The following is a 5,829-nucleotide window of genomic DNA, read 5'->3' as shown; positions in this document are numbered from 1 at the left end:
GAGGGAGGCTGAGTTGCCTCCGGAGCTCTGTAGGTGGCAGTGCGCGTGCAGCCACGAGGTGGGAGGCGGGCGTGGCCACCCCGGCGCCTCTACCAGACTGAGACCGGGTCTACACCCTGCACCCGGGAAAATGGGTCCCTGAAACAATCCCGGAGGCCTTCCAGCCGCCCATCCACCGGCCTCCCCTTCTCCTTCAGTCAACCTGCTGTGCAGGAAACAAAATTTCTAGAGGCTAGCTTGCAATTTAAAAAAAAAAAAAAAATGCAGCGTGGAAGAGCCTCCGCTGAGTTTGTAAAAAACACCCTTGCTCTCCGAATGGATTCTTAGATTTGTTTTTAAATACTTTAACTGATTCCAGCCTTTGGTCCTGAGAAAACCACTCTGCCGCTGAGAGATTTAAAGGAAAGGGTATGTGGCTTTAAGGGCTCCAGGTCAGGCTAATTCTTCCTCAGCGTGTTTGTCAGGCAAGCCGAAGTCACTGTTTTGCTCACTCCACCCCCGACCAGATGATTCTAGGGTTAGTGGTGACTTATACCCTCAGGGCACTCCACGAGTTATCTCCCGGCACCTCTGAAAAGCAATTGTTTCAGAGACTCAGGGTCCCAGCTGCCTTTGAAGAAGGCAGAGTGTCCTGCTCCTAAATTAGACATCGGTCCCCCAAAACCCAGCAGTTGGCTACATTCTTAAGAAAAAAGCACGAACAGTGGCGTTCCGAGTTCAAGTTGCCTCTCTACCATTTACCAGAGTAAATGCTGAGCTCTTTGGAATCACAATTTACAACATGGCCCTACCCCAAGGGTATAATGAGAGGATTAGCAGTGCCAGGCCCAGACATTTCGGAGCTGAGGCCAAAGAAAAAAATCACTAACAAGGATATCCTGTCTTTATTTTAAATCTTGATTTTTTTTCATCGTTGATTTTTTTTCATTAATTTTTATTTTTAAAAATATTGCATTGAAATATTATTTATCTTGACTCCTGAGTTGGGGTGGGGTCTTTGGCACCCCCTTAAATTTTGCACAAGAGGCAAGTACCTCACTCCCTCACCCTAGTCTGTGACCCTGAGGATTAGATAAAGTAATGCATGTAAACTTGACAAGAACCCTATAGATTTTCCAAAATATTTGAAGGGATGCATAGAAAATTGGGGGCTGAGTTTGGGGGCTGAGGGCCACATGTACACGCCATGGTGAACTCCACTGGACCCTTTGGCACAACTCTGCTATTTAACACGCGTAACTTTCAGTTAAGTGTTCATTTCCCCACCTTCAGGTGAAAACGCAATAAAGCGTTCAGTCTTATGCAATAGAGCGACTGTAGGAAAATGATGCTCTTTGGTTCTCCCCCGGCCCCAGTTTGCAGGCCTAATAGCCATGATGCTCTGAGTCATTTGAATTCTTCCTCCTGCAGCCCCTTTTCCACACACCCACTTACAAGGGAGACAGCAGGCAGCCTGGTGTGGCCCGGCGAGCAGCCCCACTCTGGGTGAGTGCCTGGGAGCAGCCAGAGAACCCCTGCGTGGGAGGGAGCCTTAAATGAATGAAGGCAGGTCCAGATCCCACAGAACCCCCCATTCTTCACCCAGGAGACCCTCGTGTGTAGAGTGGTTACCCTTTCCTTAGAGCTGCCCCTCCTGAACAGGGTGAGATGCTCTGGTGCTACTGCTGGCAGTGAGTATGGAAGGGCCAGGTACACAATGCCCAATGATCCATTTCAGGACAAGCATTTGTTTGTAGTTCAGAGGGCAGTTTTGGGTTATTTGTTATTTTATTTTATTTTATTTTAACTGAATGAGAGATTCTTTAAATTTTATAGTGCTTTACAATTTTCAAAATTGCACACACATGATTTCACCTAATCCCATAATAACCCTTTTTTTTGCCCTCTACCCCCAGATTAACACTCCCCCTTCCCTCTCCCCACGGGCAACCACTAGTTTGTTCTCTATATCTGTGAGTCTGCTTCTTTTTTGTTATATTCACTAGTTTGTTGTGTTTTTTAGATTCCACATATAAGTGATATCACACAGTAACTGTCTTTCTCTGTCTGACTTATTTCACTTAGCATAATGCCCAGAGGACAGCTTTAACATGAGCCCTGTCCATATATGTGGGGAAAGAGAGAGGCAGAGAATGAAACACGTGAGAAGAGCATGAGCGTGTAGGTGGAAGGATGATCCCATTTCTTCTTTCCTTTTGGCCCAGGATGAAACACAGTAGCGTCATCACTTGTTTCCTTCAGTTTCAGACGTCAAGACATTAATGACGGGGGACTTCCGGGAAGATGGCGGAAGAGTAAGACGCGGAGATCACCTTTCTCCCCACAGATACACCAGAAATACATCTACACGTGGAACAACTCCTACAGAACACCTACTGAACGCTGGCAGAAGACCTCAGACCTCCCAAAAGGCAAGAAACCCCCCACGTACCTGGGTAGGGCAAAAGAAAAAAGAATAAACAGAAACAAAAGAATAGGGACGGCATCCGCACCAGTGGGAGGGAGCTGTGTAGGAGGAAAGGTTTCCACACAATAGGAAGCCCCTTCGCGGGCGGAGACTGCGGGTGGCAGAAAGGGAAAGCTTCGAAGCCGCGGAGAGCACAGCAACAGGGGTGCGGGGAGCAAAGTGGGGAGATTTCCACACAGAGGATCAGGGCCGACTGGCACTCACCAGTCCGAGAGGCTTGTCTGCTCACCCGCCGGGGCGGGCAGGGCCTGGAGTTGAGGCTCGGGCTTCGGTCGGAGCGCCGGGAGAGAAGTGGGGTTGGCGGCGTGAACACAGCCTGTAGGGGGCTAGTGCGCCACGGCTAGCCGGGAGGGAGTCCGGGGAAAAGTCTGGACCAGCCGAAGAGGCAAGAGACTTTTTCTTCCCTCTTTGTTTCCTGGTGCGCGAGGAGAGGGGATTAAGAGCGCTGCTCAAAGGAGCTCCAGAGACGGGCGTGAGCTGCGGCTAAAAGCGCGGACCCCAGAGACGGGCATGAGACGCTAAGGCTGCTGCTGCCGCCACCAAGAAGCCTGTGTGCAAGCACAGGTCACTCTCCACAGCCCCATTCCGGGGAGCCTGTGCAGCCCGCCACTGCCAGGATCCCGGGATCCAGGGACAGCTCCCCCGGAAGAACGCGCGGCGCGCCTCAGGCTGTGCAACGTCACGCCGGCCTCTGCCGCCGCAGGCTCGCCCCGCCCTCCGTGCCCCGCCCTCCCCCCCCCAACCGGCCTGAGTGAGCCAGAGCCCCCGAACCAGCGGCTCCTTTAACCCCGTCCTGTCTGAGCGAAGAACAGATGCCCTCCGGCGACCTACACGCAGAGGCGGGGCCAAATCCAAAGCTGAGCCCCTGGGAACTGTGAGAACAAAGAGAAAGTGAAATCTCTCCCAGCAGCCTCAGGAGCAGCGGATTAAAGCTCCACAATCATCCCAAATTAAGGAGGTGGACTTTGAGAGCAAGATTTATGGTTTTTTCCCCTTTTCCTCTCTTTGTGAGTGTGTATGTGTATGCTTCTGTGTGAGATTTTGTATAGCTTTGCTTCCACCATTTGTCCTAGGGTTCTATCCATCCGTTTTGTTTTAATTTTTTTTCTTAATAATTATTTTTTATTTTAATAACTTTATTTTATTTTACTTTATCTTCTTTCTTTTTTTCCTTCCTTCCTCCCTCCCGCCCTCCCTCCCTCCCTCCTTTCTTTCTTTCTACTTCTACTAATTCTTTCTTTCTACTTTTTCTTCCTTTTATTCTGAGCCATGTGGATGAAAGGCTATTGGTGCTGCAGCCAGGAGTCAGTGCTGTGCCTCTGAGGTGGGAGAGCCAACTTCAGGACACTGGTCCACAAGAGACCTCCCAGCTCCACGTAATATCAAATGGCAAAAATCTCCCAGAGATCTCCATCTCAACACCAGCGCCCAGCTTCACTCAACGACCAGCAAGCTACAGTGCTGGACATCCTATGCCAAACAACTAGCAAGACAGGAACAAAACCCCACCCATTATCAGAGAGGCTGCCTAAAATCATAAGAAGTCCACAGACACCCCAAAACACACCACCAGACGTGGACCTGCCCACCAGAAAGACAAGATCCAGCCTCATCCACCAGAACACAGGCACTAGTCCCCTCCACCAGGAAGCCTACACAGCCCACTGAACCAACCTTAGCCACTGGGGACAGACACCGAAAACAACGGGAACTATGAACCTGCAGCCTGCAAAAAGGAGACCCCAAACACAGTAAGATAAGCAAAATGAGAAGACAGAAAAACACACAGCAGATGAAGGAGCAAGATAAAAACCCAGCAGACCTAACAAATGAAGAGGAAATAGGCAGTCTACCTGAAAAAGAATTCAGAATAATGATAGTAAAGATGATCCAAAATCTTGGAAATAGAATAGACAAGATGCAAGAAACATTTAACAAGGACCTAGAAGAACTAAAGATGAAACAAACAATGATGAACAACACAATAAATGAAATGAAAAATACTCTAGTTGGGATCAATAGCAGAATAACTGAGGCAGAAAAACGGATAAGTGACCTGGAAGATAAAATAGTGGAAATAACTACTGCAGAGCTGAATAAAGAAAAAAGAATGAAAAGAACTGAGGACAGTCTCAGAGACCTCTGGGACAACATTAAACGCACCAACATTTGAATTATAGGGGTTCCAGAAGAAGAAGAGAAAAAGAAAGGGACTGAGAAAATATTTGAAGAGATTATAGTTGAAAACTTCCCTAATATGGGAAAGGAAATAGTTGATCAAGTCCAGGAAGCACAGAGAGTCCCACACAGGATAAACCCAAGGAGAAATACACCAAGACACATATTAATCAAACTGTCAAAAATTAAATACAAGGAAAACATATTAAAAGCAGCAAGGAAAAAACAACAAATAACACACAAGGGAATCCCCATAAGGTTAACAGCTGATCTTTCAGCAGAAACTCTGCAAGCCAGAAGGGACTGGCAGGACATATTTATGTCAAAACAACATAATCCTATTTTGCTGGGAACTTTCTTTTCTCGATGTATAGGAAGAGGCCATGGCCAGAACGAGAAGCTGTGTGATGAATCTCACTTTTACTGCATTATTAAACTGTTACATTCATTCCAGAGGCCAGAACAAATGACTGAATGTATATTTACTCTGCATTATTAATGTGCCAGGCCTAGGAGAGACCCCGCCTGGGGATGTCTTCAGGGCGTCAACATTTGAGAAGCTCCCCCCTCCTTACCTCCCCAGCACAGCAACAGAGAAGTGAAATAATCAGCTGTCACTGGCCCTGATTGGGGGATGGGGAGGTGGGGGGGAGAGGGGCGGAGTTTAAGTGACATTAATACATGCCAAGCTTTTGCGTCCTCGCCCTTTTTTACATTTTGTGCCAGTCTGGAAATAGGTGTTATTTTCCTCATTTTATACATGTGTAAACTGAAACGCACAGAGGTGGATTTACTGGCCCTTACACAGTGAATACTTGGGATACCGCTCCATAAATATATGTTGAAGGAAAGAATAAAAGCCCATGCTGCGTTCACTACCTTGCTGAGCATAAAAGTAAAAGGCATATGTAAAAGAAAAAAAAAAGCTGACAGGACTTCCCTTGCGGTCCAGTAGTTGAGACTCCGCGCTTCCACTGCAGGGGGCATGAGTCAGGGGAACTAAGATCCCACATGCCACAAGGCACAGCCAAAAAAACAAAAGTCTGACAAGTAACATCTTTGAATGAATGAATGAGAATGATTGTGGGTGCTTCCCTGGAGCCAGAATTGGATGAGAAGGTTTATCTGCTCTAGACTCCAGGCAAACAGCTTTATCTATCAATCCACTGACTACCTTCTAGAGG

Source organism: Delphinapterus leucas, chromosome 6, assembly GCF_059928025.1.
Source record: "Delphinapterus leucas isolate spDelLeu-1000000601 "Yukka" chromosome 6, BTC_Dleu_Yukka2, whole genome shotgun sequence".
In the NCBI taxonomy this organism is placed as follows: Eukaryota; Metazoa; Chordata; class Mammalia; order Artiodactyla; family Monodontidae; genus Delphinapterus; species Delphinapterus leucas.
Note: the sequence above shows the minus strand (reverse complement) of the source record.